Source organism: Protopterus annectens, chromosome 8.part1, assembly GCF_019279795.1.
Source record: "Protopterus annectens isolate FY-2018-M chromosome 8.part1, PAN1.0, whole genome shotgun sequence".
Classification (NCBI taxonomy): domain Eukaryota; kingdom Metazoa; phylum Chordata; order Ceratodontiformes; family Protopteridae; genus Protopterus; species Protopterus annectens.
In genome coordinates, this window is record NC_056742.1 from 108,108,717 (window position 1) to 108,127,255 (window position 18,539).

The following is an 18,539-nucleotide window of genomic DNA, read 5'->3' on the forward strand; positions in this document are numbered from 1 at the left end:
GGCCCTGTAATCATGTTCCATTCCAAAGCAGAAAAAACACTGGCTGTGCAAGTCCTTTACACCAAATTTGCCTACAGCATTTGCACATATCCCGCCTAGCCAACATCTAATACTGGTAAGCAAAAACACTTTAGAAAAGCAAAGGAAGGTTCCCCAATGTGGCACTTATCTGTTCAGTTGAAGTACCAGTACCGATGACCAAACAACAATCAGTCTGATGGATACACAAACTGAGTTTGGGCTAGTAGTAACACAGCTGAGGCATTATGCTCATACATCAACCTATATACCCTATGCTTATGAGCTAAGATTAGTCATTGGATGTACAATCCTGGGAAGGGTAAGATTTGGTACCCCTGCCAGACATTAGTGGTGATAACCCATCCATTATGAATACTGCAATAGTGATTTCATTCAGGACATTATTTTGAAATGGATATAAAAATAATGGGGTGGGAGGGGATCTGCTGTGAAAACAGGGACAGTTACACATATTGTTATTGTCAGTGTCTCACACAGCTGTACCAAAATGTTTCATTGCCTCTGCCTCTCATTTACCTGTTTGGGTAGAATATAAAGATGTATATCTAGAAGCCAGGTGGCTACTCCAGCAAGCAATCTTTGGATAATCAACATAACAGAATGACTTCTGGCCTTAGACACACAAGTCATTTTGTAATGTTTTAAAAATGTGTGGAATCTCAACCACATAGTTTCTTTGCAAACTGACATAGAAATTGCTGTGTAAAAGCAGTGGAGGCAGTCATTGCTCTTTTAAGACATTCCTTTACAACTCCTTAAGAGAAATTTACACATGGAGCTAACATAATAAGTTATGCAACAATCAGTCCCATTGGAAATAGTCTGGTTCTCCAATAAAACTCCCGATTTGCTAACTGCAAAGGAAACAGATACTCAGATTTTTAATATTTTCAGTTGTGGTAACATATGCAAACAATTGCCTTCTAGGATCTATCTTGCATGTGATCCATTCCCTCGTATCCTGCAGATGCAGACAACAGGAAGGTATCTTGATCTTTTTGTCTGAATCAGCATCTACCTTACAGAGACTGTGGATGTGATGCCCAGTAGGGTACTTCCTATTGATACTATAGCTCTACTAGAAGACTTTAATACTCATGTAGGAAAACAGGGAATTACCTGGAAAGGTGTGACTGGAAAGGATAGACTGCATGATACGAACCTGAGTGGTGAATTATTGGAATTCTGTGCTAGTCACTGACTGCCCAAAAAAGCAACATGCTCGAAAACAACAATGCGTACAAGTGTCCTTGGTATCAGAACAACTTGGAGTGTATACATTTATATACACAAACACACACACACACACACACACACACACACACACACACACACACACACACACACTCACATAGTTATGAACTGCTGCCCTGTATCAACTTATTTCTGTGTACTAACTCTGATGTAAATCCATCTCTACACATTACATTACTAAAAAAGCCTTTTACATTCCTAAAAAGCCTTTTCCTTCCAGTACCACTATACAGATGATGCTTGATATAGGTTTTGCAGCAGGAGTTTACAGATAGTAGGATAGAAGTGTTGAATGTTCTGAGTCACTCCTGGATTTCAGTGATTTGTGTTGCCAGTCTTTTTTCCAAACTTATTTATATGTTGATCATTTGTGATAACAACCAGCCAGGATATGAATTTCTGTCTCTCTCTCTCTCTCGCTATATATATATATATATATATATATATATATATATATATATATATATCTGTATACAGGTACACACATATACAATATAAAATATATATAATTATATATATGACTGTATCACCATTGGCTGACTGCACAAAACTGTAATCATCAGAGAAATGAACAAACTAAACTACACTCATCTTTCAGGAAAGTAACACACACCAAAGCATGCTTAATCAAACTCCTTACAACACTTACCTTCCACTCAATTAACTAAACATAAAAAACCCTTGCAATATTTTTTTGCAAGGTGGCAAGCCCACATCCCCACTATTTTATATATAGCAACTCTGAGACGAACAGCAGTGTGGAAATGGTAAATTCCCCGTCCCTGCTGAACCACTATCTTGCATAACTCCATACCTAACGTATCCCCAAAAAGCAACATAAACATACTTTCCGACAAATACATAATACAGCAGTTAATTACCACCAGCTGTTATTATCAACACCACTACCTAATACACACACTGCCAGCATTCAGCCATTCATTGTATTACATAAAACAAATGCAGAAAAAGTCAATACTAATACTGAATGAATGCCAAAATAAAAATACAAAACCTCTAAACACAGTCTACAGTAAACAACCCCAAACCACATGACATACCCATACAAACATATGCATCCTTTCAAAGACTGCACACAAATGTGCATTCACACAGTTGCGCATTCACATACTTTCAAAACCCAAACAGCAGGTTGGCCAAATTTATAGTTACACACACACACACACACACACACACACACACACACACACACAAACGCGCATGCACACACACACACACACACACACACACACACACACACACACACACACACACAAATTGATCAACTCCAATGAGAAGGATACACCTCATATTATATAGTTAAAATTAGTAGGAAGTTGTCACTTAGGGTAAGGGGTCATTTATGTGCGATAAAAACTGAACAAATAATGAATTATGTAGGCATACTGAGAAGTGCAAAATGTACAAGATATTTTTTTTAATGTACAGACAGCGTAGTGATGTTTGAAGTAGGACTGGGGGTGATACAGACAGCTTGTTAGCCAAAAAGGAGATGCTATGGCTACTTCAACTTGGCATGAATTGTTCACCAGGTTTCAGTGGGTTAGTAAATATTAAAATAGTCCTTTTTGCATAGACGTTTAGCATAACAGTAGTTTCCTTTCATTCCATATTTTGACATTTTTAAAAGAAGGTTTATAATGAGCATTGTGAAATGCATTCATTAGTAAAAAACTATTTATTTGGTTTGATGTTAGTTTTATTACTGCAGTTGTGTGAGTAATGGCAATCTGATGAAGTACTGAGTAGAAGGAAAAAGGTATTTACTCCAAATAAAGTTCTTGTTCCTGAACATTACTTTTCATGTTTTTTTTGTTTGTTTTTTGTTTTTGTTTTTTTTACAAGCCAACGTATAGGAACTGAGCCTCATGAGAAAGGCTGTGATTATTTTATATACATACATATATAGCTATAGATATGTGATAGTAGTCAATCTCTTAGGATCCATCTACTCATTCACTGGGAGAACACAGTGAGCGGAATATAATTATGTAACTCTCAACACTGTCATTTCTAGCATGCCCATTCCAACTTTGAGTAAACAGAGTTGCTTCTTGGTTGTTGATTATGTGTTTGCAACAAACTGTACTACATTACTATGGTTGAGTTTTCAAACTTTCAGCTTTAGCTAATATAGTAAGCCTTTTGTCTGAAACATTCTGAAATACATTAATATGGGCAGTATTTCCAACAGTGCAGTTGGTCACATCCACCATACCTATTCCAGTTTGTTGCAAGGGTGAGGGGCTTACTTGTTCTGTGTTGCTGGAAATAAGCTAAAACAAACTTATTTGCAGTACTTTTATTTAAGTCAGGTCATGCTGTACACAATGCAGTTATTGGGGAGATGGGTGCACACTGCCATAATGATTTAAGTAATGGGCAATATCTTAAAATTGACAGTACTGGCTGCATTTGCTTAGTTAAACATTTGCTTAGCTGTATATGGCTGCTGTCCCCAATTCTGTTATGAGAAAGTGGTCAGGGTGGTGATACTGTCTGAAACAAATGAAATGCATTACTAAGGAGAGTAAGAGAGCATTTGTGAACCTAATAGCATTGTGGTTATCTGAATGAGTGAGCTGTCTTTGTGATATTGCTTGCAACTAGGAAAATATTGTACTATTGATAATATTTTATACATTGAGTCAGTAAACATGTCTAGTTTCCCGAGTGCCAGTATAATTATTGATAGGCAGGCTGTCTACTATCTGACTATGTTTAACTGTTGTGCATACTGAAACTCAGTCTAACATGTTTATTCTATGACTTACTGATTATTATTAAAGGCTATGAAAATCATAATATAGAGGATTACAATCAAATGTGTTATCATAATCAAGTTGTCATGTGTTTGAGACATGGATGTTAATAAATTCTCCTAGAAAGTGGAGTTAAGAGAAAGAGGTGAATCTTGACAGCCATGTCACTAACACATATTAGAATTATAATCAAATAGAGATCCAATTCTAATTATCTGTAGTGCAAGTAGCATTATCTGCTCCATGTACTACCAGTTACAGATAAATAATGTGTAGGAGTACAAAGTGTTTTACAGTTTTAAAATCTTTTAAACAAAAGGTGTGACACAGCAAAGGGTTGACATGATAGATATCTATTCCAAAGAACTCCACACCTATGCAGCATCTGCCATTTGTTTATAAAACAGTTTGTTCCCCACTATGTTAAAATCCTGACATAGAATATCTGACAAGGACCCATACATTACCCCAGACCTGGAACCTCCAGTCTCTTACAGATACGGTGAGTATCAAACTGGCTGTACCAGTGGAATTGCAGTGGCCAAGTTTTAAAAGGCTTAACTAGTCTGTTGTCTAATAGCAAACTATTAGCCTATGGACATACTGCAATTAAAAACATTAACAAGTAAAGTAAACCAGTATTAGGTTTATAGATTCATATGTATAGGCTAATGACCATCAGGGCCTTTATTAGCCTAGCTATGCAATCCAACCCAATTGTATCCCATGGTAAAATGTGTGTCTTAATTGGGGGAAGGGTTATGTTTGTTAATACAGGTATGATAGTTAAGAGGCATATGTTAGTTAGTAGGTTACTAACAAGTTATGTGGGGAGGTATGTTAGTTAGGGAATGTTTATTGTCAGCCTCTGTCTATAAGAGATATGGGAGAATGCCCAGGGATAAATTTGCAATTTTGTAACTCAAGGTTAGGGTTACTTTGAATAGGGCTAGGGATTAACTCTGCTTCACATGGAAGGAGATCCTATTCTAGAGCACGGGGATCCATTAAGTCACAGATTTGTCTCACCAGCATGCTCTATTTTTGTTGTGATCAAAAACTGGATCTTGTGTTTCTGATGCTGCTAAACCTAGCCATGCAATCCAGCCCAATTGCATCACCTGTTAACATGTCTCTCTTAATTGGGGGGAGGGGGGAGGGTTATGTTTGTTAAAAGGTGTATGTTAGGAGTTTGCTAAGAAGTTATGTGGTAGGATGTTATGTTAGTCAGGGAATGCTTACTGTCGGTCTCTGTTGATAATAGACATGGGGGCCAACTCGGGGATGAATTTATAATTAAAAAATAAAACAATAAAAGTACCGTATCTTGCTGGAAAAACTGACTGCCACGTAAAAAAAAGAAATCTTTATTTATTGAGCACTTTCGTCCACCAAGTAACCTTCATCAGAATAACTTTACAAAACTAACCCCGTGTTTAAATAGTGCACCATATCAACTAATTAACTAATTAAATCACACCGTGTTAAAGCACAATGGACAGTACATAAAACTTACAACACTTGTTAAATAACAAGTAAAAATGTAAAAAACATGAAAATATTAAAACAATATATATAAAAACAATGCCAATACTTGTATGTTAAAAAAACTGCTCATAGTCACACCGTGATCCACATTTTAAAAATGCTCCTAATTGACTAATAAGAGTCCTGTTATTCAAAACAGGTAAAATAGAGATATGATCATTAATCCAAGGAGCCTTAATTCAACCTTAGTTGCCATTTAGTCTCCTTTTCTTCCAATAAAATTTTCACATCACCTCCCCTTGGATTAATATTGATTTGTTCCAAAATGCCAAACTGAAATCTAGAACATGTAGGACTAGATATCAAGTGTTTGTACAACACATTATTCTCACATTTTTTATTTATGTTGTATATGTGTTCATAATGGGTTGCCAACTGGCTCACTGACAGACCCCACACTGTAAAAGTTGCAGACTCCAAATCTGACTTCAAACCAGTGACAAGTGGAATGCCACAGGGTACAGTCCTGGGACCTCTCCTGTTTGGTATCTACTTCTCTGAAGTACAGGCTAACACTCAAGGCCTCTGGCTAACAAAGTTTGCAGATGACTGCAAACTAGGAGCCATAGTTGAGTCCCCAAATGATGTGGACATCCTACAGAAGGGCCTCACTGAGACAGATGCCTGGTGTCAGAGCCATGGCCTTAAGCTCAATGCCAAAAAGTGCATTGTCATCCCCTTTGGTAAAAACTCTGTACCCATGAACTACCACATAGGCAGCAGTCTACTTAACACCGAATGTGTGATAAGAGACCTTGGGACCCAGGTGGACAGTACTGTCTCCGTTGATAATCACATCGCCACAGTAGTCAGGAAGTCCTTCTATGTGACACACCTCATCACCAAAGGGTTCTCATCCAGGAAAAAAGAGGTCATTGTTCCCCTCTACTCGACACTCATTAGACCCATTATACAGTACAATGCCCCTTTTGGAATGTACCTCACAAGACATCTGCAGCAGCTGGAAAGGCCACAGAAGTACCTCACAAAGAAGATTACTGGCCTCAAACAGATGCCCTACACCGATCCTCTCAAAAAACTCCGGCTTTACTCCATAGCATATCGCCTACTCCGAGATGATCTCTGCCTAACATATAAAGCTATGTCAAACCCAGAGCTGTTGGACATGCTGCACATAAAGAAATCCCAATCCCTCTGAGCTACATACTCTAGAGACCTAAACCTTGTCACCACAATAAACAGGACATGCTGGAGGGATAGATTCCTGTCCCAGAGACTTCCCATACTCTGGAACTAGCTACCCATCTATGTCAAGCAAAGTTCCTCATTAGTACTCTTCAAGAAAAATCTTGATGAGTGGATAGGAAATAGGAAATACACCTTGGGGATCACTTCTGTGGCTCTGCTCGACAGTGGCACAGGAAAATAACTTTCTTGGGTGGCATAAGCCAGGGAACCTTGTTGACTAGGCTTACTTAGGCCCTTGGGCCGATAGCCTAGTATCTACCTATGAACCTATAAATACTACATCTTAAAGCGCTGTCCATTTTACCAACATAATATGCATACAGTCACAGGACTTTGCTAAATAGACCACCCTTTTGGTCAAACAATTACCACCTTTAAAATATATCCTACTTTCAGTTAGGTTTTCTAGGATCGATTTATGATTACCCCTCCAATGTTAGTTAGGGAAAGTTTAGCGTCAGCCTCTGTATACAAGAGACATGGGAGCCAGCCCAGGGATGAATTTGCGACTTCCCATCCAAAGGTCAAGGTTACATTTGAATAAGGTTAAGGATGGACTCTGTTTCACATGGATGGGGAGCTTATCCCAGAGCATGGTGATCCTTTGAGTCACATATCTGTTTCACCAGCATGTTCTGCTTTTGTCGCAAGCAAAATTCAAATCACTGGATCTACTGTATATGGTGCTGCTCATTTTGGGGATATGCAAACACTCCATTCAGACTGGATCTATGGATGCTTTATATGCCAAGCACAGATCACCTCTCAACAACCTGTAAGAGTCTGTGTATAGAGATAGGGCTGATTTGTATAGGACAGAGTGTTAATACCCTAGATTCTCTTGGTGAGGAACCTCTGTAGGAGTTCCAACTGTTGCATATGCCTATTCAGGTATTTGCCAAAGGTGGCATTGTACTCAATGATGGGTCTGATAAAGGACGAGTAGAGTGGTACTAAAACTTCCTTGGACCTGGATACCATACCTTTACTTAACAGTTGGGTGACATAGAATGACTTCCTTACCACCTTGGCTATGTGTTGGTCAGAGGCCAGATTACTGTCTACATATGTTCCCAGATCTCTAATTACCTGGTCAACTCTTATGATTGTCTTATAAATGGAATACTTTACCCGGGTAGTCTTTTTCCCAAAAGGCACTATAATGCACTTTTTTGCTTTGAGTTGTAATCCATTTGTTTGGCAACAGTCATTTGTCTGTGTTAGACCCTCTTGAAGAATGTCAGTGTCATGGGAGGGATTTATGACAGCTCTCAATTTGCTATTGTCTGCAAGCTTGGTGAGCCAGAGGTACTTGACATTAGCCTTGACTTGTGAGAAGTAGATGCCAAACAGGACTGGGACCAGCACAGAGCCCTGTGGTACTCTGCTGGTAACTTGCCTCTTGGTGGAGGTGATCTCACCAGTCCTGATGTCTTGCATCCTGTCTTTGAGCCAGCTGGCAATCCAGTGAGCTCTGTAGGGATCATACTTAGTTTGGTAAGTTTGTCTACAATACTCAAGTGGGGTATTGAGTCAAATGCATTACCCAGGTCTAGGTGGGAGGTATGCACCACTCTCCTATCATCCATTGCCTTAGCTACCTTCTCAAAGAAGTCTACCAGATTAAGTAGGCACAACCTTTCTCATCCATTGCCTTAGCTACCTTCTCAAAGACGTCTACCAGGTTAAGTAGGCACAACCTTTCTCTGATAAAACCGAATGGGTCCATTTCTGTAGGTTGACAATGTCTTTGTTTTTTTTTTTTCTTTTTAAACAAACAGCTTTATTAACTTATCACTTATAACATAGGCAATCATACATTCATATAAATGAAAACAAACCTTATTGACATAATCTATTTGCAAGCATTTTATATCACAAACCATATCAATATAATCCTAGTTGCAAACATTATACATCACTTATAATCTACCCAATCATTGTCAGCCAAACACTACACAGCTCATTCAAATCATGCCATCTTGTAAACCTCATTCCTCCCCTGTATGAATTCTTCCTACATTTTCCATTTTTTCTATGTAATTTGCTCCTACCCTTTTCTAAAAATCCCAGTTCCAGTTGTTTTATCTTTGTTACAATATTCATTATTTCTAGTACAGTTGGCTTAGACTTTGATTTCCATTTTCTAGTAACTGCTTTTATGGCAGCCACCATAATTAGACTCAGCAAGGCCTTACTATGTCTAGGCAATACCGATTCTGTAAAATAGGTTAGAAAATCATTTCCCTAATTACACCAATTTGCTCACCCAGTATCTCTGATAGAGTTATCTGCAGGGGATCTTTACAGTCTTCCAACTCATTACACTCCCAAAAAATATGCTCCCAATTACCTCTTTCTTCACCATCACACCTCCAACATTTGCTGTCTACCTGAGGAAAAATTCTTTGGAGTCTACCTGGGGTATAAAAATATCTATGTAAACATTTCGAAGCAAAAATCCTAAATCTTCTCGATTTTGCTGCATATTTGGGATGTATACATATATCCCCCTTTGTTTCATTGTGAATTGCTTATCCATTCTCTTTTCCGAATCCTTTCTAACCTCCTCTGATTGATTCTTATAGTTATCTTGCAACATTTTTATATGCTCTACTAATTATTCCTTTTTAACAGCAGCTTCTGTTCTAAATTCTACTAAAAACTCTGACAGTGCTGGTCTTTGGTTTAGGACCCCATATTTCTTTCTCTTTGCCTATACTCTGATGTCAACCCTTGATGGGGAAGCCAATCTCTAACCTGCCATCCAAATAAATTCTTGGCATATTCCCATTATATTACCTTTCCCTTTTGCCAATTTCTTTGTTGATCCATTCCATGGCAATTCGTTCCATGGCTTTGCATATTAGACTAGTCAGACTAATGGGTCAGTAGTTTCCAGAGTCAGTTGATGGTTCACTATTGTGAAGGGAGATAACCATTGTCATTTTCCATTTGCTTGGCACACAGCCTGTTTTGAGGCTGTAGTTGAAAAGTGGATCAAATGGTCCTTGTAGGCCATGTTTCAGGCTATCATGCACTATCGCAAATAACAAGCTAAAAATCTCAGCACAGACAGAAAAACTTAGAAGATACACAGATAAAAAGTATAAAATAAGCAATTTATTTATGACCCCAAAAATTTTTATAGAGAATTGCGAAACAAGATAAAAGGAATTGAAAGACCACCAAAAATGAAGAAATAGATATACTTTGGAGAAGTATTTATGAAGATCCTGTGGAGTATAACAAAGATGCTAAAGGGATAGAAGTAAAAGAAAGAATAAGAAGTTTAAAGGTGCAGGATATGAAATGGGATAAAGTAATAGCCAGAGAGATTGAAACAAAGTTAAGAAAAGCCTCTAATTGGAAAACCCCAGGTCCAGATGCAGTACCTAACTTTTGGTTAAACGTATTGACATCTTTACACGAAGATTTAGCCATGAGTAACAACTATTTATATGCGCAGCCCAAACAGACACCAACCTGGCTAACAACAGGAAAGACAATGTCCCTGCTTAAGAGTGAACCTGCAAGCTACTCTAAAAAATATTGACCAAAAACTTGCCTTCAGATGATGTATAAACTATACACTGGAATTGATGCTGACAGAGTTTTCAGAAGAAAACTCAATTATGGCAACAGAACAAAAGGGCTATAAAAGAAAGACATATGGAACAAAGGATCGTTTGTTGTTAAATAAAGTCAAAGTGGAGAACTGTAAAAAGGAGAAGAATCTACGTATGGCATGGATTGACTACAACAAAGGATCTGATAGTATCCCACATCTATGGATTAAAGAGTGCTTAAAATGTATGAGACACCCTACACTGATCAACTACATTACAGTGACCATGAAACAGCGGCAGACCACTTTGCAATTAAGCCATGAGAAAGCACAAATTATTATCCCTGGGATAAAAATTGAAAGGGGGATATTCCAGGGTCACTCTTTGTTCACCACCGCTGTTCTGTCTTGCTTAACCCATTAAGCTGTCTACTTAACAGCTTAGGCCATGGCTATAAGTTGGCTCTTAGAAAACAACAAAGTGTAAAGACTTCTCATCTTCTCTTTGTTAATGATTTAAAACTGTATAGCTCATCAGATGAGGAAATGAAAGCACAACTGCAAGTTGTCAAAACTTTTTCAGATGATATAAGAATGTCATTTGGTCTTGATAAATGTACAAAAGCAACCTTGAAAGCAGGAAAACTGCAGCAGCAAGAAAACATCAAGTTGGGACAAGAATGTGATATAAAAGAACTTGAGCAACAGGGAGTATATAAATATTTGGGAACTGATGAAGGATCAACAATAAAACATGAACAAATGCGAATAAAACTTAGTAAGGAATACGTTAGAAGACGTAAATTAATCCTGAAAACAGCATTGACATCTAGGAACAAAATTCAAGCTATAAACCAATTTGCTCTTCCTGTCTAACTTACAGTTTTGGAGTGAATGACTGGCCCCAAAATGTCTTGGACAGATTGGACAAGAAAACACGGATGCTTCATGTTGACCAAATGATTTATAAAAATCAGTGCACACCAAGATTATATATTCCCCATTCCGAACGAGGGATGGGCGTCCTTGAAATTGATTACATGCACAGATCTGCAATCATGGGACTACTCACATATCTGCCAACCTCACAAGACCCAAATGTAGTGAAAGTTTTGAAACATGAGGATAATAAATCTAAGATGGCTTCTCTGCTTAATATAGCAAAAGCATATCGGCATCATGCAGGAATGGAAATCAAACCAGAAGTAGATAAAAATCAGGCAGCAACTGAATGTGCCACAAAACAAAAGAAAGAATGTAAGATGATGGACCAGATGAGAAGGCAAGAAGTGTGGAAAATGCATAAAATATACTTGCAAGTATAGAAAACTTCTGAAAGAATATCATGTTGATCAGGATGGAATGCAAGAATGGTTATGGAGAGGTGAATTCAAACCAAGAGATGAAAGGTTATTATTGGCGGCCCAAGGTAGTTGGCTACTTACACGTTGGTTTACAAAGTCCACTGAACATGTGGGTGAAACAGACAAATGCAGGGTTTTTTTTGCACATCTCATTGCTGGTTGTCACATACTAGTGGCAAGAGGAGTGTATACTAAAAGGCAGAACAATGTGGCAAGACTGTTGCACTAGGGATTGTGCAAACATTATGGTATTGAACTGGCTGAAAAACACTGGAAATGTGAGCCACAAAGCATCATAGAAAATGATGAAGTCTACATCATATGAGATCATCCATTACAACAGTTCAAAGGATAGAGGCTAGAAAACTGGATATAGTGGTCAATGAAAAGAAGACAAAAGTATCATTGATCAGTGAAATCACCACATTCAGTGACTACAGTGTTTTGCATACAGAGAGACACAAAGTCATAAAATATCACGATTTGCAGGCAGAAACAAGAGCAATGTAGAGGAAAAATACCCAGATAGTTCCAATAGTAGTATGAGCAACAGGTCTTATAAAACAGAATCTACAATCGTATTTAGATATGCTATCAATACATATAACCCCGTACGAATTGCAGAAGGAGTCATTACTGGGCACATTGCGGGTGCTGCGAAGAGCACTTCTGGCTGACATCAAAGAATGAAACAATACTAATTTCATGAACATTAATCATACTTTGACGTAGAAATGGGATCCATTACTGTCGTGGTATTAGAAACCCAAAATACTTGGAGAAATTAAAAAATAGGGAGACTGGGATATTATCGGGCCACACTGAGGCTATATTTTTAGATTTAGTGAGTACTGCTATGACATGCTCCCTACTGATAGTTGGCTGGGGTTATGCTGGTAGGGACTTCAGAAGGGGTGGCAGGGGGGAGTTGGGATAACATTTAAGCTTAATTTGTCGGCCAGCAGATTCGCTATATCATTCTGCTCAGTGAAGGTGGTACAATTTACTATCAGTTCTGTACACTGTTACATGTTACCGTCATACCTCTCAACCTGGAATCGTCAAAAATCTGGACAAGGCCCATGAAAAATAGGTACAAATATGTACACTGATTAACATCTAATTTGCATACATAATTGCATAACACCACCCACTCCAATGGAATTGTGGGATACCAACTTTCAAACACAAACTGAAGAACAGACAACCAAAATATGGCACCAGAGTCTCCCTGCAGCCATCCCAATGCCCCATTACCTGGCTATTTCACCCCATTTACCATAAACACTAATGTGTGCATACTGCTTTACTTCTACAATGATTATTTGGATTTTATTTTTACATTTTAAAGCACAACAATGCAGAAACACTAACACACATCTGCTAAACAAAACAATACTGTCTCGGAATGAAAATAGTCTTGGCATTAAAACTTCTCTGCCCTTGAAATTCACATTCATTGAAACAGCATTGAAACCTACACCACATCCAAAGAAAATGCATCCGGCCGGCCACTGGTGGATAAAGATTACCTTTGGGCTGTTTTCAAATCATTGGCCCCTTGCACACAAAACAAGAAACATACATGTGTTCTTTTCTTTGATACACCTTCCTGACTTTATTAAATTATATTCCTTGCATAATACAGCACACTTGTTAGACAGAGTGCATTTTAAATTTATTGTTTGAACATTTTTCCAGTAGGCTGTACTGTAGGCAATGAAACAAAATACATGAACCAATAATGACAACTGCCCAATTCAGAACATTTCCATCATAAAAGTCAACTTCCACACCCACACTATAAATAGAATGACAGTAGTGTAAGCTGTAGGCATCTTGCACAGCGTCTCACACTTATTTTCAATTTCATTTTTTTTGGGGGGGGGACAAAAGGTCAAAAACCAGGGACACATTTTAAACATTGCTTGTATAATTTTGTAAAGTTGCTAGAATAAAATGCTGTGTCACCACGCTGTATTTCACTGGCAAATGTTGAACCCAGGACCCTACGCACTACAGTCAGAACAACATACCACTATACCAAATCAGCAGCTTCCTGAAAAATAGGAAGACTGAAACTTAATGGCTATCATTTAGTGACTTAATTTCTCACTTTTCACCATAGCTCTCAACCCTTAGCACAAAAAACCTGGGCAAAGCTCACAAGTAGTGGTGGCTAGGGACTTACCAGGGACACATTTTAAACATTGCTTGTATAATTTTGTAAAGTTGCTTGAATAAAAAGTTATGTTATCACCATACATTTCACTGGCAAGTTTTGAACTCAGGACCCTATGCACTAAAGTCAAAACAGCATACCACTATGCTAAATCAGCAGCTCCTTGAAAAATGGGAAGACTGAAACTTATTCGCTATCATTTAGTGAATTCATTTCTCTTCTCGCCACAGCTGTCAACCTCTTAACACAAAAAAACTCTACAACCAATAATGGTGAAATACAAATTTAGTTCTCACTATAGCTCTCAACTCTTAGCACAAAAAACCTGGGGAATACAAATTCAGTTGTCAGTCCATGTATCAGCTTAGTAAGTGATGTCATGGCTTGAATAAAACCTGCTTAGAAAAATAAATAGTAGACTGGGTGTTTTCTTCCTCAACTTGTCTCAACAATGACATACTACAAATACAGCTGCAGCCTGTCCACCTATTTGTCCTAAAAGAGAAGAAATCGCATTCTGCTTGAAACAATTTTCTCAGCTACAATGAAATAAATGAGTCTATAGAAAATCATAACAATGTAGTAATCATTTTTGAAAAGACAACATTTTTGAAGTTCCTGAGATTTTCACAAAGCAGATGATCAGAGCACAATGAAGTAAAATAAACAGGTAGAAATTATACTGAAGCACTAGTTTCTCTGTAGCATTTTTTTAATTTATTATGTTTATAAATGCTCAGCATTTTGAAAAGGTATGGGTTCATTCTCCATGCTGGCATATAGATCTTTAATGTATTTACTGTAGAATATGTAATGCTCAAATTAAGACTACACAATTATGTGTATGGACATATTCATTGTATTACATTTAAATAATGACACCATAATATTAAATAAATCTAAAACTGGAAACTTCATCTGGAGCTGCATATACCAATTCTCTGCAAGAGGGCAATATTTTTTCCCAGTTAAAAGCAGTTCTGATGCCAATAACACAAAGTACAGGTTTTAATGGTATAGCTTGGAAGTTGCCTTTTCATTCTTGCAGCACATTAGATCCTGTTATCACATTCTTACAGCATGCTGCCACATTAAATAATTAGTTTCATTATTAAATACACATCCTACAGTGGAAACGTGTCAAAAGGCTGAATGCATTTTCATTGTAATTCACAGGACACTCGTATGCACAATGAAGATCATCATCTTATATAACACATCAGAGAGTTCCTTTCTAAAAACAAAAGGTGGCTATATTCTGAGACACAGCTTAGATCGCATGTCTCAAGCATCACAGGTCAGCTGAGCAAGTGTAAGTATTTAATTTCATTTTAATTTTTTATGAAATGCTTATTCACTTGTAAAGCTACTACAAATCATAGCCCTGCATTGTTTTCCATAACAGATGACTTGTATTCTGTTAGGAATCCAAGTTTCATTATTTATTATTTTACTATGAATCCCCACACTTTTAATGACTATGTCAGGGCTTATTTCATAGGAGATGTTGACAATTTAAATTGACTTGCATACTGGAAATAACCCCCCCCACACACACACACACACACACACATCAATTTAATTACCTTACTTCAAGAAGCCAGCCAATCGTTCCCCTGCCCGCATAAATAAGTTCTTCATTCTTCCCGCTCGCAGACCAGACATAATTCATAATGCCTAGCTGTCCCTTGTTCTTGCTTGTGCTTGCATAAGCATATTCTGTTCCCGGCTTTCTCGCTTGCATATAAACCATAATGCTCAAAGCTAAGCTGTTCCTATTCCCGCTTGCATTTGCGGCCAGCCAGAAATGACTCCTTCAGCTCAATTCCGACTGGCTGGTAGCCCTGGCAGCGCTGACATCATCGCGCACGTGATGACATCATCGCTGACAGTGCGAAAATTTGAAAAACAAAAGGAAAATCGGAAATGAAGGGGTGCCACTCGGGAATCATGACACCCCTTCATTCGGACCCCAAAGCTTGGTAAAAACCGAGAAATTCGGTATGGTTGGGAGGTATGGTTACCGTTGAGGTTTTGGACACAGCTGTGGAAGGTCTTGTGGTTGTCTTTTGCCTGAAAAGCTATCTTGACCTCATAATCGGCCTTGTTGGATTTAAAAAGTCCTCTTGGCTTCCTGTTTAGCTTTATTAGTCAGCTCTTGTCATTTTGAGAGTTGTTCTTTCTGACTTTGGCCATGACATTTTTCCTTTTGTTATATACCCTGTTAATATTAGGATTCCAGCAGTGTAGCTTGTTTTTGGGTTTGTTTTGGGGTTAGTTTTGGTAGGTGCAGCAGTCCCAATACAGCCATTTACATGTTTGTACAGTGTTTCTGTGAATAATTCTGCATATGCTGTTGTGAACTCTGGACTGAGCAGGGCACTGAATTTTAACAAACTGTTACTTATTATTACAATTTCATTTAGCTTAAATCTATGACATTATGGTTTTCATAGAAGCAGACACTGAATTCCAATTCCATTTCACATGTCAACTTTGTAAGTGATTTGTAACTCCAGTCCAAGCTTTGGTTTATGCTTAGCATTATATAATCTACTCTGAAAATTCTCCATTTTATGGTAAACTCCTGTAAACTAATCAAAACATGCAGAAAGACCTACTTTAAACAAGAATCACTCCGAAGTCTTTTGGGGTTGCTCTTATAAAAGTAATCAAAATAATCACCTTCAGTGATAAAGATAATGAACAGAAAACACACGGTTTTGAATTTTATCAAAGATTCTTTCCTGAGGACAAATATTTAGCTGAAGAGCTGCAATGCACAGCTGCTTAGACAAAGTCAATGTCAAAGAAAACTTTACTGTCATTCAGAACTACACAGCAGTGTAGCTGAACGAAATTACAATGCTTCGTTCTCAATACAGGAAACAGTTGCACATATAGACAGTGAAAGATTAATAAAATATCACAGTAGAAATGTAGTAAGTAATAATTTGTAAGTAAAGTAGGACAGCAGTGACCCACATCCATCCCAGAACAGGAGACAATGAAGACAAGGAACAATATGAAGGTAATATTGTCAAAGTAAAATTGAAATAGCAGCATATCTATGATTAGAATGAATTATTGCACAGTTTGTATATTGCACTTTACAGTCCTTCAGTGTGTAGGTGAGCCATCTTAGTATTGCATTTAGTTATTGCACATCCATAAAATAAGCCCCTTGATAGGCTAGTTATGTAACAAACGTCATGGTTCATTTTTCCGAAGAGTTCAACAGTCTAACGGAGAGCGGAAAGAAACTGTTTTTTTTTTTAGTCTAGTGGTCTTACAATGCAGGCTTCTGTATCTCCTGCCAGAGGATAGGTGAGTTTACAGACCACTGGCAGGATGTGTTGGATCACTGGCAATCATTTTGGCCCTGTCGATGCACCGGCATTTGTGTAGATCTTCCAGAGGTGTAAGGGAGGTTCCAATGATTCTTTCTGCTGACCTTACAACTCTCTTGAGAGCTTTCCGATCCTGATTATTACAGCTCCCATACCAGACTGCAATGCTGTTGGTCAGGACATTTCCAATTATACCCCTATAAAAGGTCTTAAGTATGGAGCTTGGTAATTTTGCCTTCCTAAGTTTCCTTAGAAAGTGCAAGCATTGCTGAGCTTTTTTGACTGTGCTGGATACATGGACTGACCAGGATAAGTTCTCCATGAGATGAACACCCAAGAACTTTGCACTCTTGACCCTTTCCACTGTCATCCCTTTCATCGCTAGAGGTTTGTGTGGTACTTGAGATCTTCTGAAATCAACAATCATCTCCTTTGTCTTGCTGACATTCAGTGCTAGATTGTTGCTGTCACATCAGACCAGTAGTTGATCAATCTCATTCCTGTAGGCCTCCTCCTCTCCATCTTTGACCAGACCTATAACAGTGGTATTAGCCACAAATTTGATGATCCTATTCATCTCATTTGTGGTCATGCAGTCAGATGGCGTCCATCTTGGATGTAATCTATGTAATGTCTAAGATTTTCATGTAGTTTGGCCTTTGCCAATATGGCAACTGGTTTGTCCATCATAGCCATTGTAAGCTTATAAAGTAACTATCTCACCCTCATTACTTATATTCACTAGTCTACACCTCAGAACATTCATGCATTACTTTATCCAAAGAATTGAAATAGGCACACTAAATAGAATCAAACTCATCTGATCCAACTAATAATCAAAAAGTTCAACTTCAGAACCACAATCCTCATGTAAAACAACCTGGGACATGTCAGGAGTAAGAAGCAATCTTTCTCTTAGATTTAATTGCAGTTTGGTTAGTATAGAAACCAAGCTTTTCAATGATAATCTTGCAAATATCTTATATTCCACCTTGGGAAAAGAAACAAATCCCAGGAAACTGCAAGCACCATTAACTTATCCACAGAATATTTGGAGATGGACTTTGCCTCTAAATCTACAGAGAAAATACTGATAGGTTTCAATTGCTTTCCCTCTCCTGCATGATTCATGGTGTTTGTTCCCATTTGGCAGGATTTTTAAAGTTATTGGGAAATTATTTCTTACAAAAAAGTATTTTTTTTTAAATCTAACAAGTTCTACCACTATCAAAGGTCACA

General features: G+C 37.8%; 1 protein-coding gene across 1 annotated transcript in view; it reads right to left on the bottom strand.

The window, feature by feature from the left end:
* The window catches only part of LRP3 (LDL receptor related protein 3), a 393,055-nt gene that overhangs the window by 169,143 nt on the left and 205,373 nt on the right, over positions 1 to 18,539 (bottom strand). The gene's annotated exons all lie outside the window — the stretch shown is intronic.